Here is a 24890-nt window from a genome sequence, read left to right as displayed (position 1 = left end):
TGGTGGTTGTCATAGGGGATCATCAATTATTGTCTTTCCTCATGTAAATCAGGGCTCTCTTGAGGCTTCTTCTCTAGATGGTCTTTACATAATCAAGAAGCTCCAGCAGGATCTCTGTAGGCAATCCCATCCTACTGTGCTGCGGAGATGCAAGGTAGTAATGCTTTTTCCTGCTGACCCTTCCACCTGCTGACCAGAGACAGTCTTCTTGCACTTAAGGCCAGTTCCAGATTGGCTGGCCTTCTCCTCCATCTGCTGTCCTCAACACTGTTAACTTTCAGAATTTAATTGATATATCTGGCATGTGAGTGATGCCCTTCTTTCCTTTTTGGAATATTTGTGAAAATGGGGTGGAGGGAGACTCCACCCCATTTTCACAAATATTCCTTTAATTTGTTCCACAGATGATATAAGTGAAGCAGAGTTTTTAAAGGGGTAGCCTAGGCAAGTTACTGTGAGTAGACAACTCAGCATTGTGTCTTAGAAATATACATAGTTTTTCACAGTAGAGAAATTATTTCAGGGACATTTCTAACCTTTTATAATCCCTCATATTTACTTTGCTCCTAATATATATATAATATATACACTCCTAATATATATATAATGTATATAATATTAAATAATATTTAATGTATATATACTAATATATAAAGTATATATACTACATACAGTATATATACTCCTAATATATATATAATGCACGTGTGCTCTCTCTCTCTCTATATATATATATAACTCAACACATATATATAATTAATATATATAATTAATTGGGATCAAAAATAAAAAATTCTTTCCTCGAGGAAACAAACAAAAAAGCCAGTCCCGTTAGTCTGTTGCTTCTTCCCTCGCAGCTACGCAAAGACTTCACTCTTCACTATCCCTGTCTTTTCTAGTATTAATTTTGTATTAGTTTCCTATTGCTGCTCTAACAAATTACTAAGGACTTAGTGGCTTAAAACAATACAAAATGTTTTATCTCATGGCCCTGGAAGTCAGATATATGAAATTGGCCTTATGGGCTAGAATCAAAAGTGTGATCAACAGAGCTGCATTCCTTCCTGAGACTCTAGGGGAGAGTCCACTCCTTACCCTTTTTAGCTTCTAGGGGCTGCCCACATTTTTGGGCTGTGGTCACTTTGTTCTTACCTCCTCTTCAATGATCATATCTCCTTCTGTGACACTAACTCTCCTCTGCTTTTAAGGACTCATGATTACACTGAGGTCACCTTGAAAATTCAGGGCAATCTCCCCATCTCAAGACCCTTAAATTTCATCACAAATGTAAATTCCCTGGTTACATAATAGGTGACATTTTCACAGGTTCTAGGGATTAGGGCATGAGCATCTTTGGGGAGAGGCTATTTTTCTGCTTACCACACTCCCGCATCAGCAGTTTAGATCACGTGTACTTGTTCTTCATTTCTTCTCATTTGCCTTTATGCTTTCATTTTCTCATCTGTAAAAATTAATCAAAGTTGTACATACCACCTAGGGTTGTTGCGAGGAGTATACTTGGAAGAATCTGGCACACATCACATGCTTAAGAAGCTATGATTACTATGGGGAATAATATGATTTTACAAACACCTTGGTGAAGTTGAAAACGCCACTATCCACATATACTGATGGTACATGGTAGGAACTTATGAGACAATATATGAGAATTTAATATGATGTACTACTTTAGTAATTGATTCTGGGAACATATATACTCACATATTGAACAGTTAAATCTTTGAGGAATCACCAATATTTTAGCAACTCTAGCATAAATTTATGAACAGATTATTTGCAACATTGGCTTTCACCCCATCTGTGATGAGGTAAAAATCTACATTTTTAGTTTTTTTCTTCTGCATGTTTGTTCAGGAAATTATGATCATTTCCCATATGTAGTGAGTATTCCCTTTGTGTCGGCTGTTTCTTTAGGTTTTTTGTGATGTAGTTTTAAGATAACAAATAGGGTGTCAAATTTAGGACAAGGAGAGGGAAAGATACATAGATTAAGTGACATTAGAAAGGCTTCATCTACTCAAGCGAGAATAAGAACAATAGTGGCTTAAATAAAAAGAAGTAGGGGTTCAGAGTTACCGTGGGATGGGAGATTTTGAGGAAATCAGTTGTAATTCAAGGGTAGGATATTGATGATGACAGAAATGAATATGTCTTAAAGATCTTCAGAGAAGTGGAAATATGTTTCTTACCTTTAATCATTATTATAGTAATTAGTGATTTCTTTTTATCACTGTCAGTTGCTAGATCCTATTTTTTCAAGCTAACTCCATGGCTTGACTGGTGATATGGGGCTTATTTTTTAAAATTATACATCACCCAGTGTATATGTTACAATCTCTTCAAAACTGCTTAAACTGTGCATGTCAGTCATACCCATCAAACCATTAAAATCCATCTGTCTTCTCCCATAATAGTTATCACTCCCTATCTTTTTCCTCTCAGAGGAGGAACTGACCTTTCTTTTGCTCAAGTTCACCTTTCCACTGGTTCTAAGAATATTGTTCTTAAGTTCAATTAGCAGACATGTCCTCAAACCACACTGTCACACACACTAATCAATCCTGCATTGCTTGCAGGCAGGTGCTCTCATTTTCTCCTTTCTGCAAACAAATTCCATTAAAGAGTCTACAAAAATTGCTAGTTCTTTCATGTCCAATTTGCTACTGAACTCACGTTAATTTGACTTTTTATTTTAAGAAGATAGAAAATACACTTATCATCAAATCCAGTGACTTCTGTTTATTTAATTTGGCTGTTCTTTTGCATAATAATATTGATCGTGATTTTCTCTGCTATAGTATTCTTCACTGTTATACATTATTTCTATTTTCCTCCTCTAGCTCACTAATAATTCTCTTTCTGGCTTTGTTTTGCTCTATCCTTAACTGTTAGTAAATTCCATGGTTCCTCCTTTGACCCTCAATGCATTAGACATGATTATTATCCACTACTACAGATTTTATTAACACCAATGTAAAAGGCCAATGAAATTAAGCTCTGAGGCCTCCTGTGTATATTATTGCCTTAAATAGAATCAGTGAAGATATTATTGATAAAAGTGTTCAAGCTTGAAACCACAGATGTCCTTGACATGCCTTCCATATCATTCAGCTCTCAGGTCATTCACTGAATCTTTCTATGATGACTATGAAGTCCCTTTCTGCTCCTCCATAGCTCTATCAGTTCAGATTTCCTTTCCCAATTTTCTCAATTGTTTTAAGTCACTGAACTGAGCCCTCTTGGATATCTCTTATGTTCTGATCCATCCTTTCCCTTCTTTAACACTTGTTTTAAATCTTGGACAGAAAAGGATGATGTATAAGTCCTTTACAATATGACCACATACTCTTTTCATTCACTTACCAAGCTACAATTCATTTTTATCTGTATTAACTCATTTTTGAAATGGCATACAGAGCTGAGAATACCACTATTAGAACGTCAAGAAGAAGAGACACACAACAAACACAGCTTCAGGTACTGCTCCTTCCATAGCTGCAAATGCTAGAAAGAAGCTCTAACAGAACACTTGAGCACAGACAGTAGAAAGAGGCTAGTTGAATCTGTGGCATGCCAGAGGCATGGTCAGAAACATTTGACAAGTGCTGATAGTGGCTCACAAAGTGCTAACCACTAGCAACACTATGCAAAAAAAGGAAATTAGTTATTTGGTATCATTATGGCTTCCATTGTCATTTCTTAAACCTTCCTTTTCTTCTCTGTTACTTCCTCTCTTTTTCTCTCTCCCCCATCAAATATGCATGATATCTTTCAGTCTAGGAGCTTGTGTTTGGCCCAGGCACCTTACTGTGAATGGGTCACCTAAACATTTTCTGATCCTGAGTTTTTGCCCAAATTAATCTACCTTATCTTCTGTTCGCATAGGATGAGCAGAATAAAATTTTTGGCAGAGTACCCAACAGAGGCTTCTTCTTTTTAGTCTGTAGCAGGTGATATTTGCCAAAGATGGCTAAATAGCACCTCTCATGTCATGTGTATTTCTAGAACCTTGTCACACGCATATCAAGAAATGGGAGTTAATTCCCCTCCTCCTAATTCTGAACAGAATTGTGACTTACATGTATCTAGGTGCATGTGGCAGAAATTATGCTATGGCTTTAAAATGGTGTGCATCCTTCTTATTACCTAAGATCCTCACCTTTGGAGCTTTAAGCTTCGATGTGAGCAGTCTAGCTGCCATGCTTTGAGGAAGCCTGGAGTAGCCCAGGGAGAGAAATCCCCAAAAACCCTGAGATTATACAGTGAGAGAGAGAAGCTTGTTTAGCTTCCAGTGAATTTAGTCATTTACTGTTCCAGTTCCAACCCTTATCTGACTATAGCCACATGACGTATTCTGTGCCAAAAATCGTCCCCATAGTTTATCAGTTTATGCCAAATTCCTTACCTATAAGAAATGTAAGAGGTACAAAAATGTTTTTTAAACATGAAAAGTTTTTTCGCCGGTTTTGTTTTTTATTTTTTTACTTTGTATTTTTAATTATAGTTGATTTACTATATTTACTATATTATATATAATATTCTGTCAATTTCTGCTGTACAGCAAAGTGACCCCAGTTATTTACACACATGCACGTGCACACATACACACACACACACACATGTATATGCACATGCAGACATACACATTGAAAAACAGTATGGAAATACCTCAGAAAACTAAATATAGAACTGCCGTATGATCCAGCAATCCCACCCCTGGACATATATCTGGACAAAACTTTCCTTGAAAAAGATACATGCACATGTATGTTCATCACAGCACTATTCACAATAGCCAAGACATGGAAACAACCTTAATATCCATCGACAGATGAATGGATCAGGAGGATGTCCATAAACATGGAGAATTTGATATGATTTTTTATGTTTCAGTAATAACTGGAACATTGTCCAAGCACCAATTTTGTTCATGCTTCCACTCCACTACTCCATATTCAGAGTAAACCTTGTTTTGTCTGTGTTATTTCAAGTGTTCCCATTCTCCAAGTTGGGTCAAGACTAAGCATGGTTCAGGAGTGACTTGGCTATGGCCAGTAAGATATGGGGCGATTGCTATGGGCTCTGGGAAAGGAATCACACACGTAACAAAAGTACATTTTCTTTCATCAGGTATCTCCTCTAGAAATGGTGCTCATCTATAACAAGTACACTAAGGGTGAAATGAAAAGATAGAAGGAACCTGGGTCCTTGACATTGTTGATCAAATGAATTAGCCAAACCTTGTAAAGGCTGTACCTGATATTTCTTGTATATGAGGGAATATATTCTGATTTAGTAAGAAATTTGACTTGAATTTTCTGTTATTTGCTACTTAAATCATCTTAACTTGATATCTTAAAACAAATGCATGTGATAGTCAAGGATTATCACTGTATCCCTTGCATTAGGGATATAGGAGTTTAGGAGTAGGGATGCTTGGAATAAGCAAGATAAGACATGAGAAGTTGGCCGAATAATCCAGAATCAGAGTGGAGAATTGGTTAGAAAAATTTACCAGGCTGCAAACTGACTAGACATGTAATTGGGTAGTACCAGGCTATCTAAAAGAAAGCAGTATTTTTAAATTAGAAGAAAAATGAGGAATTATTCAAGTGACTAGTCCCCAGGGCAATGGTCTTTCAGAGCATCTGATTTAGTAGCTGGACTAATTGAATAAGATAACAAAGCACACAGAATTAGGAATTAGGGAGAAAGAGAAACTTTTCGTAACTGAAAAGTTTTGTTTCTTCACATTGGAGGAGAGTATTTTTCACTCATGCACTCACTCCCAGATGTGCTCAGAAAAGGACAATGATTTCAACAAATGACAATCAAATCTTATATCAAGGGATAAAATACAAAATTCAATACTGAGTCATCTATATGGAAATAGTTTTTTTCTGAGATCTCAATTGTTTTTCCTTTTGAATCTTTGTGTAAAAAGAACTCTAGAATTAGAACTTTACCTTTAATTGCATAGTGTCATTTTATATTCAGAATTAGGTAATTTGAGTAATTGTATTCAATTTTATGGACCACCAGTTGTATTGTAAGACTTTGCTCCTAAATAGCCTCAGGCCTTGGCATAAGCCAGGATCCTCTGGTTTGGACAGCACACCATCCCTTTGGGCATTTCTCTGGAATCCGATTATCATTGCAAGGAAATGTTCTCATTTTTATGGCCAGAGAGAATCAGATTGGGCAATTCCTGCCAAAAAAACACATTGCAGCATCCAAACAGATGAGTAAAGAGGGACCGTTTTAAGAACTTCACGGGTTTGTAGTCTATATTTTGGGTGTTCAGAATCATCAAGCAAAGGCAGAGAAAGTCTTAAGTGATAGAAGAAGTAGGCCACCTAGTCTAAATCTGTGTAGGAGAGGAATACATGCCCTTAGCCTTTGAAAAAGATTTATCCGTAAAGATTATAAAATCGCTTGGTTACCATTGCAACAGTTTGTCAAATAACATAGCAGGAGCTAAGAAAGAAGAAAATCACTTTCAGAAAATTAGAGTATTTTCCAAGATGCTGGCTAACTGAATGAAGCTTCCACTTGACATCAAATTAAGAGCTATAAGAAGCAGTGCTTGAGTTCAACCTCCTCTCTAGTTCAGAAGCATGAATCATCAAGGATGTATCCAGTCACTGAACTACTTACTGTTGCCCATGAAATCTGTTTACTATGAAAAGGAGGGGAAGGAGGGAGGAGTATACATCACTACAACTAGAAGTGAAAGGACACGTGCCAAGCCACAGATAACAGCTAGTCTGCCATATCATACAATACAAAAAAAATTATATTTAGTTTTGTAACAAACTACATAACTGTCTTTCAAAGCAGCTATATCATTATGGATTCCAACCATCAAGTGAGCATTCTTGTTGTTCCATATTCTCCCAGCATGTGGTTTTGTCATTGTTTTGGATTTTAGTGTATAGTGACATCTCATTGATTTAATTTGCATTCCTTAATGACATATGATTTGAGCATCCTTTAATATGCTTATTTGCCATTTGTATATCTCCTTTGTTGAGTTATCTATACTTATATTTTGTCCATTTTTAAATTGAGTTGTTTATTTTCTTATTATTGCATATTGGAAGATCTCTGTATAGTTTGGATACAAGTCCTCCATCAGATGTATGTTTTGAAACTATCTTCTCCTAGTCTGCAGCTTGTTTTTTCATTCTTTTTTATAACATCATTCGTGGAGCAGAAGTTTTAAATTTTAATAAGTCCTGCTTATCAATTTTTAAATTTGTGGATAACGATTTTGGTGGTCTTTCTTTCCTTTTTGTCAATAATTCAAAATAAAAATATTAATAATATCTTCAATATTAATTTCCTACTGTGAACAAGGCACTTTTATAGGCAGACTTTCCAGTTATCAACCTCTCTTATTTGCACTGATATATTTCATCAGTATAAGGAATTAGACATTGATCATTGGATATTGTCAATGGATATTTTAATGAATGAATATTGAAATAGTCATTGATCTACTTAAAATATTATAGAACAATTTTCTAAGAATTTTTTTTCTTTAAAAACCAGGGCATATCCTGTTTCAACTTCAATACTGAAAGGGCTTAAATGCTATCACTGCTGTCCTTACAGTAAAAGAAAGCTTTATAAACTGAAAGCCATTGACCCTTCTGGGACCCATCAGAGAACTGAGGTTGCAGAGCAAACTACCATCCCCAAATCTGAGAGACAGATCTTTGTAGAAAGTCAAAGTTGAGATCTAGTTGTCTGAAGCAGAAACTGCTAAAGCCATAAAATGTGCTCAATACCTTATGCAATGTGTCTGGCTGTCAACAAATATTACAAGTCATGCCAAGAGAATACGTAAAATCAACAAAAACAAAGGCTGGCTCCTTGAATAGATAAATACCGTTAATAAACCTGTAGTCAGATTAACCAAAAGGAAAAAGAGAGAAGATACAAACTGTCAGTATTAGGAATGAAAGAGGGGCCATCACTACTGAGCCCATAGACATTAAAAGGATCATAAAGGAATACTGCCAACAATTCTATGCCCACAAATCTGATAGTTTAGTGAAAGGGACTGATTTTCTGAAAGACAATCTAACAAAACTGACACAAGGAGAAATAAATAACCTAAATGGCTCTATTACCATTAAAAGAAATTTGATCAATAATTAATAAAAGAATGTACCAGGCCCAGATAGTTTTATTGTTGAACTGAAGATTTAGGGAAAAAAATGATACCACACTTTCATAATCTCTTCCAGAAAACTATAGCACAGGAAGCAGTTCCTAACATATAAGGCCACCATTACCACTATAACCAAACCAGATAAAGATATTACAAGAAACAAAAACTACTGAGCAGTTACTCTCATGAATATAGATACAAAAATCTTTAACAAAATATTAACAAATTGATTTCCATCATGTGTTAAAAGAATTATACTTTTATATAAAAGGTATTCAAGGCTGAATCAACATTTAAAGATGTAGTAATCCATCATATTAACAGGCTAAAGAAGAAAGATTTAGATGATCATACCAAATGGTGCAGAAAGCTTTTAATACACAACATCTATTCATGATAAAGGATACCAGCAAGCTATGAGTAGAAGGTAAAGTTCTCAACATGATAACAAATATATGCAAAAGACCTACAACTAACATCATACCTAATTGTGAAAGAATGAACACTTTTTCCTTAAGACCTAGAAAAATGCAAAGCCAACCTCTTAAACCACTCTTATCCCACATTATCATGAATGTTCTAGTTATTGCAATAAGAAAAGATGTAAAAGGCACTGAAATTGGAAAAGGAGAAAAAAAAAACATCTTTATTTACAGACAGCATAATTATCTATGAATAAAATTACAAAGAATTGACAAAAAAAAAATCCTTGGACTAATAAGCAACTACAACAAAGTCACAAGATGCAAAGTTAACATTCAAAAGTCAATTGCTTTCCTGAATACCAGCAATGAACACTAGAAATTTGAAGTTGAAAGAAATACCATTTATAACAGCACAGAGAAATACTTAGGTATAAATCTAAGAAAATATAAGATGTGGTCAGTATCTATATGGCAAAAACTAGACAAAATTCTGAGGAAAGAAATCATAGAAGATCTAGATAACTGCAGGGAGAGTGGGTTCATGGATTGGAAGACTCGATATTGTTAAGATGTCAGTTCTTCCTAACTTTATAGATGCAACACAGTCTCAATCAAAATGCTAGGAAGCTATCAGATATCAACAAGCGGATTCTAAAGTTTATATGGAAAGGTGGTTGGTCTAGACTAGCTGACAGAATACTGAAGAAGAAAGCTGGAGGACCCACGCTGCTTACTCAATTTCAAGACAATATAAAACAAAGTAGTTTTTGATAAAAGATTAAACATATAGAACAATGGAACAGAGTTGTGTCTAGAAGTACATCTGTAGTAAACTGATCTTTGACAAAGGAGCAAAAGTAATTCAATGTAGAAAAATTGTATCTTCAACAAATGGCATTGGACCAATTGAGAATCCATATGGAAAAAGTGAACCTGAACAAGGAACTTACCTATTTTACGAAGATTAGCTCAAAATGCATTACAAACCTAAATGGAACATGCAAAACTACCATAAGAAAATATAGGGTAAAATTTAGGTGACAAGTTCCTAGAATATTAAGTGTGAAAGAAAAAAGATTACAAGTTGAACTTTATTAAAATCAAAAGTTTCTGCTCTGAAAATCACAGGGTTAAAAGATTAAAAAGATAAACTACACGTGGGAGAAAATATTTATAAAATATATCTGATAAAAGATTTGTGTCCAGGGAGTTCCTGCTGGGGTGCAGCAGAAATAAATCTGACTAGTATCCATGAGTATCAGTTTCAATCCCTGGCCTTGCTAGCAGGTCGGGGATCCGGCACTGCCTTGGGCTATGGTGTAGGTCACAGACATGGCTTAGATCCTGCATTCCTGTGGCTGTGGCATAGGCCGGCCGTTGTAGCTCCTATTTGACCACGAGCCTGGGAACTTCCTAATGCTGCGGGTGTGGCCCTAAAGAAAAAAAAAAAAATAAAGATTTGTGTCCAAAATATGCAAAAAAGTCTTAAAACTCCACAATAAGAAAACAAACAACTCAGTATAAGAAGTGTGCAAAAGAGTCACCTTATCAAAGATGTACAGATAGCAAATAGCATCGGAAAGAGGCTCAACATCACATCATTAGGGAAGAGCAAATTTTTAAAAAGGAGCTATTCGTCATATACATGCATTAGAATAATTTTTTTAAAAAAAGATACCCTGGAGTTCCCATCGTGGCTCAGCAGCTTAAGGACCCCGTGTTGTCTCTGTGAGGATGTGGGTTCGATCCCTGGCCTTGCTCCACAAAGGATCCAGCGTTGCTGCAATGTGCGAAGTAGGCCAAAGAGGTGGCTCAGATGCAGTGTTGCCAGGGCTGTGGTGTAGGTCCCAACTGCAGCTCCATTCTACCCGTGGCTGGGGAACTTTGATATGCCACAGGGGTAGCCATTAAAGAAAAGGTGTGTGTCGGCGGGAGGTGGGGGGGATAAATAAATAAATAGAGATACTAATTGCTGGTGGGGATATGAAGCAACATGAACTCCTATCTCAATGCCAAAAATGAAAAACTGTACAGCCATTTTGGAAGCCAGTTTGCGAGTTTGTTACAAAACTGAATGTAGACTTACTGTACAATACAGAAATCACACGCCTAGCTTTGGAATGGTTGCTCATATTTTCAAATTAGCATTAATTTGATCTCATTTTAAAAGCAGACATTTTATCATCAGCTTTTGTATCGGTAAGGAAAACTCTGGTCTTGGCAACAGCCTCAAGTCGGAATTTAACGTTGCCCAAATGGTAGTGATGTTCACCCTTCTCGGCAAATGAAATTTTCATCTGTTTTTAAAGCAATCTACAGATTATTTATTTCTCAGTTTGCTTCATAAAAAAAGACCTCCTGTGAGGCAGTGTGAATTATTTTCACACTACCACAGTGAGATTTAATGACATTTTTAATAAATAATAATATCGTGTTTACACATAATAAAGTATTACCATTTATAGGGTTTCTAGTTTAGATTTACAAAAATGTACTAAATCAGCCATGAGAATCATGATTTATAATTGTTCTATTACTATTTCTGAAACTATTTATGGTACGAAAGGTTAGTGACTGCTACTGGCATGGTAGTAGCAGAAAGCTAATGATTCTGGTGCCTTTTAGGAGAGTTAGACTGTGGTTCATGTGCAGAAAAAAATACCTCAAGGCTGTGCTTTAAATGCTTAGCTCATTTATCTCTCATCAGTTAGGTAAATGAGTTGAGGAAGTGATTTCTAGTTTCTAAATACTTTTTATATACTACTGAAAGCCTATCTTTTCCTGTTAATGAAATTTCACTCATATAATCTGTTCCTTAGTCTAGAAGACTCTTTTTTTAAAGCCTGCAGACAGGTTGCTGCATTTACACTCAGCATGCCCACGTTCATAAGCTCCTTTTTTTTTTTTTTTACTGTATATATAATTTTCATATGGGGATGGTTACATAAAATGTTCATTAAAGATATATAAGTGAAGAGTTTACTGAAACTCTCTGTATGGTCATTGCAACTCTTAGATAAATCTGAAATTATTTGAAAAGATAATGTTTTTTACAAATATACACTAAGGTACTCTCCTTTTCCCCCAAAAAATGTGTATCTGTTTAGCCTAAGTTTTGAAATGTGTAGGCAAAAGAAATTGCCACAAAATACAATTCCTAATAAATTGTTACAACCCCAAGTTCCAACTAACACTGTTGTGTTTTTTCCCCCTCACAAATCATTATTAATACCATGGTAGTTGAAGACAGAAAATAAATATCGTTGAAAGTCTCTTTACTTGATTGAACAGTAATCTTCATTGGCCATATTTATTGTGATAGATACAGAATTAATTCACCAAGAGAAACTTTATTGTGTCTTGTTGCTTGTCCTCAACCTTTTAGTGTTTCTTGAGCTATTGAGAAAACTCTTAAGCAGAGTAGAATTGTTTTTCTGTCCTTCACTTGGATAAGTTCTTAGGGACAAATATACTTATGACATGGGTTTTTTTTTTTAAAAAAACTTTTTGATAGAAAAATGACTGTAAATGATTGTGCTATACTTTCAGACAAAATAAAGACACAGTTCCAGATTTAGGACTCAAACCTGTTAAGACTGGGATTGCTTTTGATGTTGAATGTTTTATTTCCTGGAGTATATTAAAGAATATCCTAGTACTTATCTCTTTATTTTTCCTTATAATTTTTTCTTATTTAACTAATAATCCAGCTACTTTAAGTGAAAATAGCATTAATCTTTTTTAAATATGATACTTAAATGTATTTGAATTGGTATGAGCTTAAAATTTTATTGGATTTTCAACCCAAGATGATTCCAGTTTGGTCTTTGCTATGATTGCTTTGGGGATGTGTTATGTTGTTGGTTTAGTTAAAAAGTGAAATTTATAATCCCCAGCATTTCATGACCCTCCCATCTTTGAATTAATTATAAGTTACTTGGTAACTATTCCTCATTTTTTTCAGTCTCTTACGTTATCCATGATCTTCCTTTAACACAGCTATAATTCAGGTTTGTCTCTTGACTCTGTAAACCCAGGTCTATGTTCTTGCTGATTTTTGTATTAGGTTCTAGTACTCTGGAAAAGCTTGTCTAGGCTATTGAGTTCCCACATCAGTCATTTGGTTCCCTACATGGGATTCTGAAGTTATCATGTCTGCATTTTATTCTTTTTTGTTTTCATCATTTTGGTAATAGCAGGTAGTGGTTGAATTAGTCTGACTTTTCAAACCTCCTTACCTGAAAACCATTCTCAAGAATGAGTGCTTCTGGCCTGAGCTGAAGCCCAGAAACCAGAGTTAGTGTGAGTAGTGATGAAATAAAATTTATGTATTCTGACAGAAATTTAAACATAAATTTTTTCTTGATACCCCCCCCCCCCTTTAGTGTGTATTGTGCATCTGCCTTAACCTCCTTAGGAGATAACCTTCCTTCTTAATCTTGTAAAAAGATTCACAATGACCCACTGCTCACTTTGTGCCTGGAGATCTAGATTGTGTAATCTGTCAGTACATCACTTGATGTATAACCTTTTGTCTCAAAAAAACATATATAACTGCTTTGACTTCTAATGAGTTGAACAATCCTCAGAGCTTTTGCAAAGACTATCTCTTGCGTTATAGCAGATTGACTCAAATAAAAATTTCCATTTCTTTCTTAGATTGACTTTTGATTATTTTGTTGACAGTAGGATGTATAGCTCTGCATTCACAGAACTTGAAGGAAAGAAAAACTAATAGCAGCCAGGCAGCTATGGACTCTCACACCGACAGGGACTTTCAGAAGTGACAAAACCAAGCTAAAGTTAAGAAACACCTGGTAAAAAACAAAGGTTTACGTAGATGCAGATACAGAGGATTTTCAGTAATGTTCAGTGTGATTGATCAGAAAGCATCAGGAGTGCATATGAAACTGATGGACGGAGATTCTCTGACAAAGGAAGCTTCTTGTTGGATCCTTGCCTCTTATCCATGGGCCGTGGGAGAAGAGATAAGTTTGGCTTTGAAAATAATTCAGTGGAACCCTGACATTTCTGACATATATATCAAGGCCCAATAGCTAATTTAATTAATTAAACCTCTTTGAATGTTTGAATTTTTTAGAAGCAACAACAGTTAAAAGCAATGAGTGGAAGTAAAATCATAGGGCAAACAGTATCAAAAGTATCTAGGATTATGTAGAACTTCTTGTAGGTTCCTTAGTTAAAGATTAAAGAAAAAAGTAAGAGTTATGTTTCCTTAAGCATCCAGAGTCTTTGAAGATGTATCCTGATTAGAGAAAGAATGGTAGAATATCATAAATATAGAAGATAATTAAGGTAAGCATCCAAAAATGTTAAGTGCTTCATCTAAAACCAGTACTCATGAATTGTTAATTTAGTAAAATTTGCTATTATGTTCAGGCATATTAAGCCATATTAAGGAGTATATCTTAATTTAAAGTTATTCCCACATTCCATTAAGTGTAAAGAGTTAAAATAAGAGAATAATTTTTTTAAATGCAGATGACAAGGTTATTAAAGTAACACTGTTATCTCAGTTTTGGAATTCAGATAGGAAAACACCAATATGAAATAGTAATGTTTATTTCAGTGTTTTAAAGTCATGCAAGCTTCATTATGTAGCTATTAAAAAGCAATTTTTTGTTCATATTGCTTTGACCATATCACCTTAGGCCTTCCAACAGGGTTCTCCTGCCAAGAAACAAATTAAGCATTTATTAGAGGGTCACTAAGGCATCGTTACAGGAGTAATAGCTCACTACAGGTTCTTGTCATTAGTTCATTTATTACCCTTTCTCACAGGCTTTATAGAATCATGGATTTTTAATAAGTCTTGTGCTCTGTGGTTATCTCAGGTTTGTTACAGCTCGTAGAATTTGTTACCTTTTTGATTCTGACAGCTTGTTGTTTACAAAAAAAGTTCTCCTCCCTACAAGAACTCCTATCAAATGGCTTGAAAGATTCTATAAAGTTGACAATTTAATGCAGAATATAAACTAATGATAATACCAACTCTTCATTTCTATGGTCCAGTTGCTTACTTTCCCTTCTTTATTATTTTCTAATTTTCAAGGTTACGTATATTATGTAGTTCAATAGTTAAACCCCATGAAATCTGAAAATGTCCTTGATAGGCCCATGCTGTAAAGGTTCTTTAGGTGTTTCCAATAGTACACCAATACACCAATATGGACCCTCTCTAAATCAGGACTTTTGGAGGAGAAGATCGAGATGCCTGAGTTCACCTCCTCCCGTGAACCCACGGAAAATACATGCACATGTAGAGCAATTCTCACTGCAGACAATCTGGAGACTGGCAGAAGACTCTTGTATAAGCAAGGCTGTAAAGAAAGAGCCACATGGAGGCAGGTAGGAAAGGGAAGAGAAGTGATCAGTTCCAGAACTTTAACCCTAGGAGAAGACACAGAAGAGAAAGACGGCCATTACTTTGGCTTGCAGACCCTCCGTGGGGAGTAAGTGGTTCAGACCACATCTTGGGCATCTGACTCTTGGAGTTCCACCCTGGCAAGATTATTCCCCTTAGCTGGTTTGAAAACCAGTTGGGACTAGTGCATAACCCGTGGAAATCTAAATATTACTAGTGAAGAACAAATAAACATGCTTATTTTCTTCTGGGAACAAGGCAGAGGAAGCAGACCGAAGCTGCCTGAGACTTTGGCCAGTTTCCATGCAACCACCCCAGCACATGCCCTGGCACACACCTGGCACTTACTCAGGGCCCTCTTTGTTAGGGTGAAGGCTGCTCCTGCCATGGAGAGTGCAAGGTTAAAGGGGATGAGCTTTCTAGGACCTTACACTGAATCTGAATGGGGTATGGGCAGCTATTACTGGTGCTCCAGGAGCTGGCAGACTGGGAGCTATCTTCAGCTCTGACTGGTGACCCAGGACAGCCCCAGCACATGCCTCTGACACATCAGTCACCTGCTCCAGGCCCTCTTCCTTCAGACTGCTCCCCTCTGGAACAAAGATACCACAGCTGGAAGGAGGGAGAGCACACACTTAGAAGAAATGGAACCGGCTTGGACCCAAGCCTCAGGGCTCTTATTATGACACCTTGGGACCCAACCCAACCACTGATGGCAGGCACTGATCAGAGGAGAAGCCCAGCTCACACCTGGCTCTGGCTCCAGCTCCTCCATAACCAGCTCCAGCTCTCTCCAAGGTGGTAACTGCCAGCACATTCTGGGGGAAGATATGACCTGTGTTCACTTCAGATCCATTTCTTCCACCGAAGTCACTGGGCACATGTCAACTGCATAGGGACACTTCCACACAAGAACACCCCTTCAGGACCAGGATAGACAACTCTTTCACCTAATTTCATAGAGACAGTGAAAGTTAAACAAAATGAGAAGACAGAGGAGTATGTTTCAAATGAATGAATAAGGGAAAAAACCCTGAAAAAGCAATTAATGAAACAGATAAATAATTTACCAGATAAAGAGCTCAAAGTATGAGTAATAAGAACACCAATGGAACTAAGGAAAAGAAGTGATACTTAATGCTTCATTCAGGGCCTGTGTTTCCTTATTGATTTTGGGTCTGGATGATCTGTCCATTGCTGTAAGTGGGCTGTTAAAGCCCCCCACTATTATTGTGTTATTGTCGATTTCTCCTTTTAAAGTTGTTGGCAGTTTCCTTATATATTGTGGGGAACCTAGGTTGGGTACGTAGATATTTAAAATTGTTATGGCTTCTTTTTGGATTGATCCTTTGATCATTAGGTAGTGACTTTCCTTGTCCCTTAAAATATTCTTCATTTTAAAGTCTATTTTGCCTGATATGAGTATTGCTATGCCAGTTTTCTTTTGATTCTTGTTTACATGGAATATTTTCTTCCATCCTCTTACTTTCAATTTGTATGTGTCCCTAGAAGTGAAGTGGGTCTCTTGAAGACAGTATGTATGTGGGTCTTATTTTTGCATCCATTCAGCCAGTCTATGTCTTTTGGTTGGGGCGTTTAGTCCATTAACATTTAAGGTAATTATTGATATGTATGTTATTATTGCCATTTTATTAATTGCTTTGGATTTGTTTTTGTTGCTCTTTTTACTTACCTTCTTCTCTTGTTCTCTCCTCTTGTGGTTTGATGACTATCTTTAATGTTGTATTTGATTTGATTGTTCTCGTTTGTTTGTGAATCAATTGTAGATTTTTGGTGCAGTTATTCTAAAGTTTTGATATGTCTCTCTATATATACAAAATTGTTTTAAGTTGTTGGGTCTCTTAATTGCAAGTGCATCTCCAGTGTCCTACATTTGTACCTTCCTCTTCTCACGATTTCTGATTTTGGTGGCATAATTGTGTGTGGATGATTACATATCTTTACTGTATATATATCTTTACTGGGAGCCTTGTTGTTTGTGGTATTTTTGTTTCTGGTTGCAGCCTTTTCTCTTCTGTCTAGAGAAGATCCTTTAGTATTTGTTGTAAAGCTGGTTTAGTGTTGCTGAATTCTCTTAGCTTTTGCTTACCTGCGAAGCTTTTGATTTCTCATTCAAATCTGAATGAGAGCCTTGCTGCAGTAAAGCAATCTTGGTTGGAGGTTTTTTCCTTTCATCACATTAAGTATATCATGCCACTCCCTTCTGGCCTGCAGAGTTTCTGGTGAAAATCTACTGAGAACCTTATCAGGGTTCCTTTGTATGTTATTTGTTTCTTTTCCCTGGCTGCTTTCAGTATTTTCTCTTTGTCTTTAATTTTGGTCAGTTTGATTAATATGTGTCTCGGGCTGTTCCTTCTTGGGTTTATTTTATATGGTACTCTTTGTGCTTCCTGGATTTGAGTGAGTGTTTCCTTTCCCATGTCAGGGAAGTTTTTGGCTATTATCTCTTGTCTAATCTATGACAAAGGAAGCAAGATTATACAATGGAGAAAAGACAGCCTGTTCAATAAGCGGTGCTGGGAAAACTGGACAGCCACATGTAAAAGAATGAAATTAGAACACTCCCTAACACCATACACAAAATAAACTCAAAATGGATTAAAGACCTAGATATAAGACCGGACACTCTAAAACTCTTAGAGGAAAACATAGGCCAAACACTCTCTGACATAAACCATAGCAACATCTTCTCAGAATCACCTCTTAGATTAATGACAGTAAAAACAAAAATAAACAAATGGGACTTAATCAAACTGAAAAGTTCTGCAAAGCAAAGGAAACCCTAAAAAAAAAAATGAAGAGACAACCCACAGAATGGGAGAAAAATTTGCAAATAAATCACTGACAAGGAACTAATCTCCAAAATCTATAAACACCTCCTACCACTCCATACCAAAAAATAAACAACCCCATCAAAAAATGGGCAGAAGATCTAAACAGACAGTTCTCCAAAGAAGAAATATGGATGGCCAAAAAACACATGAAAAGATGTTCAACATCACTCATTATTAGAGAAATGCAAATCAAAACCACTATGAGGTACCACCTTACACCAGCCAGAATGGCCATCATCAAAAAGTCTACAAACGAGAAGTGCTGGAGAGGGTGTGGTGAACCCTATTACGCTGTTGGCAGGATTGTAATTTGGTGCAACCACTGTGGAAAACAGTATGGAGATTCCTCAGAAAACTAAATATAGAACTACTGTTTGATCCAACAATCCCACTCCTGGGCATCTATCCAGAGAAAACCATGACTCACAAAAACACAAGTACTCCGATTTTCATTGCAGCACTATTTGCAATAGCCAAGACATGCAAACAACCTAAATGCCCATCGACAGAGGAGTCGATCAAGAAGATGTGGTACATATACACAATGGAATATTACTCAGCCATTAAAACGAACGAAATAATGACATTTTTAGCAACATGGATGGACCTAGAAATTATCATGCTAAGTGAAGTCAGTCAGACAACGAGACACCAACATCAAATGCTATTACTTACATGTGGAATCTGAAAAAAGGACACAATGAACTTCTTTGCAGAACAGATACTGACTCCCAGACTTTGAAAAACTTATGGTTTCCAAAGGAGACAGGTTGGGGGGTGGGGAGATGCACTGGGGGTGTGAGATGGAAATCCTATAAAATTGGGCTGTAAAGATCATTGTTCAACTATCAATGCAATAAATTCATTGAGTAATTTAAAAAGAATCAATAAACACAGCAAGAACTTTAAAAAGAAGTAGAAAATATAAAAATAATGAGTCAGAGCTGAAGAATACAACAACTGAAATGAAAAACACAGGCTAATGTTTACCAGCAGTGTGAGGGAAAGGGAGAGGGGCAAGGTAGGGGATTAAGAGCTATAAACTAAACTATACATATTTTATACTGTGTATAAATTAAAGACGCTACAAGGATCTCTTGTACAGCACAGGGAATGTTGATAGTATTTTATACCTTTAAATAAGTATATAATCTATAAAAATATTGAATCACTATATCACACACCTGAAACTAAAGCTGTGAGTCAGCTATATGTCAACAATAAAAAAATAAATAAATAAAATGTAGCTATCTGTCTCTATTCTGAATAGCAAAGACCATACTCCAGTGGCTCTGACAATGCTTTGAGACACTACAATACCAGCCCTAGAATAGGAACTACAAAATACCCATGTCCTGAATGCACCTTTATGTTTCCTTTCACTTTTCTGAAAAGGAATCTCATTGCCTTTGCTTCCACATACAAGGCTGTTATTATGCAAGTAACTTGTATATGAGTATGATCTCTTTATGAGATAGTCAGGAATCTTTTCATACAGATATACTCAAATGAGGTAAAATTGTAGTTTACACTCTCATTTTCTAAGCCATTAACAATATTGTGTGATAAACAGTGCCATTCTATATAAATATGTAATGCATAAACATGATGTTTTAATGAGTTCCTCTAAAATTCTTGGTATATGGGGGTAGTGTAATGTAAAAGGAGTTCAGGTGTGGATAGAATAATGAATTTATCATTAATATTCGGTGTCTTTCAGTGCAAGGAAGCTCTCTGTTACTATGCTCTGTATTTTAGGACATCATACCCTGGAATGCCTGCAAGCCTGGTTCTATGCACTTATAACTTATGCCTAAAGGTTCTCTTAGAAAGTGTGCTTATTTTCAGCTAGAAAACTAAACCTACATGTATCTCAATGTTGTTCAAACAATATATGTAGTAGTCATAAGTGCAGGTCATCAGTTATGCTTGGCCCTCCTTCCCGGCCACCTTGCGCTGGAGAATGGCCATGTGGACTGCTTTGGATAATGAAATATGAGCAGAACTGACTTGTGTCATTTCTGGACTGAGCCAGCAAGTGACCCACTACACTTTATCTTCTCTCTGCCACAGGGTCCAGAAATATTCCAGGAAATGGCATCTTCACCAGCTTAGGTCCCAGAATAAGAATGACTCAGAGCACAGTCTCCAGCTGACCTGCAAAGGACATATAATGTGAATGAAAAATTAACCTTTATTATTTTAAGTGAATAAGTAATTTGAAATAATTTGTTCTGCATCTTAACCTAGTAATCTGACTGATGTAAACATAAATCCTGCCATGAAGGCAAAACACATACGTAGCATTTTTTAAGGGTCTGATTGGAAGATGGCAAATAAAGGATTACTGGATGTTGGGAGACATGGAATCTACTTGTGTAGTCATGAAGCTGTTGTACAATTGTGGTGGAGATAACCTGGCATGCAGGTCAATACCTAATGAACTGGCAGCACTGTGGGAGGAGGTTGGAACACACAGTGTTAGGCACATGTGTTAGTTGCTGTTGAGTACACTTGGCAATGTATTATAAGAAAGAGTTGACATGAGAAACTAATTGACCAAGTTATAGTAATGAAAGGGAAGAGAGAGAGCCCACAAAATTAGGGTTTTGTATGGTTGGAATAAGCACTTGCTTCTCAACTTAAAGTAAAATAAAAGTAATAAAAATATTTTAAAATAAATTGAAGCAATATTGAAGATGTTATCAAATACTATTGTTTCAATATGAAAACATTACAAACAACATATTTGAAAAAAACACTGAAAACAATGTGTATTAAATTCTGAAACAACCTTATGCACAGATCAAATGACAGTAGTTTCCTTTAGTCTGTGTTTTGCTTTGTATTTTTCAGTTTTCCAAAGTTAACTTTAGTCCAAAAATATTAAATGGAAATTTTCACAAATAAACAGTTATTCATTTTTGAACTTATGAAGTTTTAAATGTCACTCCGTTCTGAGCAGCTTGATGAAAGTAGCGCCATCTTGCTCCATTCCACCTGGTATCCCCAACTGTTGACATCATCTGTTTCTGGACGTCCAGCCTTTGACATCATCATGGCTCGATGATCCAGGATCACCAGAGGCAGATGATCCTCCTTTTTTTTTTTTTTTTTGTCTTTTTGCTATTTCTTGGGCCGCTCCCACGGCATATGGAGGTTCCCAGGCTAGGGGTCCAATCGGAGCTGTAGCCACCGGCCTACGCCAGAGCCACAGCAACGCGGGATCCGAGCCACGTCTGCAACCTACACCACAGCTCACGGCAACGCCGGATCGTCAACCCACTGAGCAAGGGCAGTGACCGAACCCGCAACCTCATGGTTCCTAGTCGGATTCGTTAACCACCGCGCCACGATGGGAACTCCTGATCCTCCTTTTGATGCATGATCAGAAGATGAGTAGTAGCCTCACTACATCTCATCATGTAGGCATCTCACACCATCTCAAGAAGATGTGTGAGTACAGTATAAGATTTTTGGAGAGAGAGAAGTATTTATCTAAGTTTCATTACAGTATATTATTTTAATTGTTCTATTTTAATATTAGCTATTGTTAATCTCTTACCTTGCCTAATTTATAAATTAGGCTTTATCCTAGGTATGTATGTATAGGAAATATCATAGTCTATGTAGGGTTCAGTACTGTCCTCCTTTTCAGGCATTCACTAGGGGTCTTGGAACCTACCCCCTGGATAAAAGGGACTATTGCAATGTCATGAACACACAGAAGGTGACTTGCTGCAGAGCCCTAGCTAGTTTTGGTGGACATGAAGTATAAACAGTGAGCAGGATAAATCTCTGTGGTTTATTTTATTTTATTTTATTTTATTTTTTGTAACTAAAGCGTAACTTAGCCTATCCTACTTAATAGAGCATGGCGGAGAAAAAGAATCTCTCTTTATTTTTCATGTGGGAAAATCAAAGATTTGGCTTATCTTTAGCAATCATCTTTAAAAGACTGCTTTAGTGGAAGTTAACTCAAGTTGATTTGAAATCTGTTGAGGAACTGAAAAAGCATAGATATATAATTTACAAAGTATGTGTTGTCATACATTTCAAATCTATTCATTGAGATGCTTGTAATCCTGTTTAAATAGTTGCCTTTTTCAGATCCAGTTTTCTTTCTGTGTCTGAGGTGGGTGATACCATTTGTAGAATTTAGCTAAATAAATATATTTTATAATAACTACTGACTAGGTGGAATAATTTTAGATGTATTTGTTTTAACTAAAAGTTATTTTAATATATTTTTCTGCTGTAACCCAAAACCTGGATTCCTGTTTTCTCAACTAAATTAATTTTTTAAAATATGCTCATAATGCCTGGTACTTCACAACCAGTTACCTTTTCCTACTTCTCTGATTCTGATAACAGCTAGAAAGTAGTCAGCACTTTGTTACTATCTCATCAATTTCTTCTTTGTACTTTGTTATTTTATTTAATTTTATTTTAGGGCCACACCACAGCCTATGAAAGTTCCCAGGCTAGGAGTCAAACTGGAGCTAGAGCTACTGGCCTACACAACAGCCATAGCATTGCGGGATCCGAGCCGCGTCTGCAACCTATACCACAGCTCACCACAGAGTCAGATCCTTAATCTGCTGAGCGTGGCCAGGGATCGTCGAACCTGCGTCCAAACGGATCCTAGTCAGGGTTGTTAACCACTGAGCCATGAAGGGAACTCTAGTACTTTAAAAGCAGGTAATGCAACTCACCCTTTCCCCTTATCCCCAACCTATGGCAACACCATTCTACTCTCTGCTTCTATGTGTTTGACTATTTTAGATACCTCATGTAAATGGAATCGTGCGCTATATGGGAATAATCAGTGGATACAAAGTTTGTTATGGGAGATGATTAAGTTCTCTAGAGAGCACTGCGCATATGGTTAAGGATGCTATGCCTGCACACTTGAAAATTAGTTAGAAGGGTAGATTTCATGACAAATGTTTTTACTATGATCAAAATGTGGTTTAGATATTTAATTTTTTATTTTTAGAGCTAATGTATTTTTGAGATGAATCTTCATAATATTTTGAGAAAAAATTTAGGTTTAAATAGGGGTGACAAGATTTGTTATAGGAGTTTTCCTTATTCTACATTTTCTGAAATATATTTTCAAATATGAGGTACATAATTTACTTAATGTCAATCACTATTGCTAAGAGTATCACAACATTTTATTATGAGCTACTTTATTTCCAGCATTTCTGACTAGAGTCTGAAAATGGCTAGTAATTCATAAGAGTCTGTGATCTGTCTTGATAGATTTTAAGGCTATTTGTAGGAGATAATATCCAGTCATTGTTTGAAGTACATAATTTTGTGTTTTGAAGACTTTCTTAAGTTTTATAATAATAAAAACAAAGTAACAAATAACATGTATTTAATATATGGAACATCTGTGCGAGGTTCTTTTATGTAGAAATAATAAAGAAGAATAAAAACCTGAGTCGTTACAAAGTCTGAATTTTAGAATAAAAAAGTTATTTAATTAAATCTGTAACTACCTCCAATTTGACCAAATTGATATTGACAGATTGGGAACTAACTTATAATGGATGTAGAAGGATGGAAGAAGAATGATTAGCATTTCAAATGCTTGCATATGAATGGACCTTCAAATGTACTTAAAAACAATTTGTTTTCCTAAAACCATTGAAGCCTTTTTCCTAAAGTTATTCTTTATTTGATTTAAATCATATAGTGAGGATCATTTTAAATGAATAAATTGTTGCCAGAGAACTGAATCCATAAAATCTTCAACTCTTATCTTTTAGTATTTTTAAATAAAAATTGTATATATTTAATATATGCAACATGATAATTTGATATACATATATATAGCGAAATTATTACTACAGGTAAACAAATTAACATATCATATTCCTGTGTAGCTACCATTTTTGTGTGTATGAGGAAAAAGTCTGAAATTTACCTTTTAAGTGAATTTCCAGTATTCAATAATACATTATTACTGACTTTAGGTGTCATGCTGCACATTAGGTCTCTTTATCCTATCTAACTGCAACTTTGTACTTTTTTTTTTATTACATTTTCTTTTTTTTCCCCCACTGTACAGCATGGGGACCCAGTTACACATACACATATACATAATTTTTTATAACTTTGTACTCTTTAACCAATGTGTCCCCTGGTAACCACCATTCTACCCTCTGCTTCTACGTATTTCAACAATCCAACTTGCAGGGATAAACCCAAAGAAAATGAAACCAACATCTAAAAGAGAAATTTGTACATTCCCATGTTCATTGCAGCATTGCTCATGATAACCAAGATATGGAAGCAATCAAGGTGTCCCTTTGTGGATGAATGGATGAAGAAATTGTGATACACACCCCCCCACACACACAAGAATGTTATTCAGCCTTGGAAAAAGGGGAGATCCTTAGATTTTCAACAACATGGATGAACCTGGAGGACATTATGCTAAGTGAAATAAAGCAGACACAAAGGAAAAAATAATCTCACTTATATGCAGAATCTGATTCTATTGAATTAATATTATTTTTTCATAGAGGAATTTTTTTTTTTGTCTTGGTCTTTCTAGGGCTGCAACCCCAGCATCTGGAGGTTCCCGGGCTAGGGGTCGAATGGGAGTTGTAGCCGCTGGCCTACACCACCGCCACAGCTGGCCTACACCACCGCCACAGCATCGCAGGATCTGAGCCGCGTCTGTGACCTACACTGCAGCTCATGGCAACACCGATCCTTAAGCCACTTATTGAGGCCAAGGATCAAACCCATGTCCTCATGGATACTAGTTGGGTTCCTTAACCGCTGAGTCACGATGGGAACTCCCATAGAGGAAATTTAAGCTGCAATACCTGAATTACTAAATATTTTAAGTCAGCATTGCTTGAATGATTGTTTTCATTTGAAGTAATCCAATCAGAGAAAGCAATCAATAACTTTCTCAAGATACTGAAAAATTGCAGGTTTTTACGCTGATGATTATATTGTCATCTAACCAGAAACTCACCATGGAAAACTTTGTTTTGATG

General features: G+C 36.2%; 1 protein-coding gene across 11 annotated transcripts in view; it reads left to right on the top strand.

The window, feature by feature from the left end:
- Positions 1 to 24890, top strand: part of LOC110257598 (uncharacterized) — a 755702-nt gene that overhangs the window by 197434 nt on the left and 533378 nt on the right. The window contains exon 3 of one of the 11 annotated variants that reach the window (XR_002340439.2): positions 19939 to 23612. The exons of 9 other annotated variants lie outside the window; for them this stretch is intronic. The gene's annotated coding sequence lies outside the window, so the exon portion shown is untranslated. Of the gene's footprint in view, positions 1 to 19938; positions 23613 to 24890 lie in introns of those variants that run through there. One more of the 11 variants, XR_014834364.1, reaches the window with a different exon arrangement.

The sequence above is a fragment of the Sus scrofa genome, chromosome 18 (genome assembly GCF_054392235.1).
Source record: "Sus scrofa isolate SSC_HxYL_T2T_F1_AM1 chromosome 18, Sscrofa_HxYL_maternal_Yorkshire_Landrace_v2.0, whole genome shotgun sequence".
Taxonomy (NCBI): Eukaryota; Metazoa; Chordata; class Mammalia; order Artiodactyla; family Suidae; genus Sus; species Sus scrofa.
The sequence above is the reverse complement of the archived record's forward strand: the minus strand, read 5'-3'. Positions and strand labels throughout refer to the sequence as shown.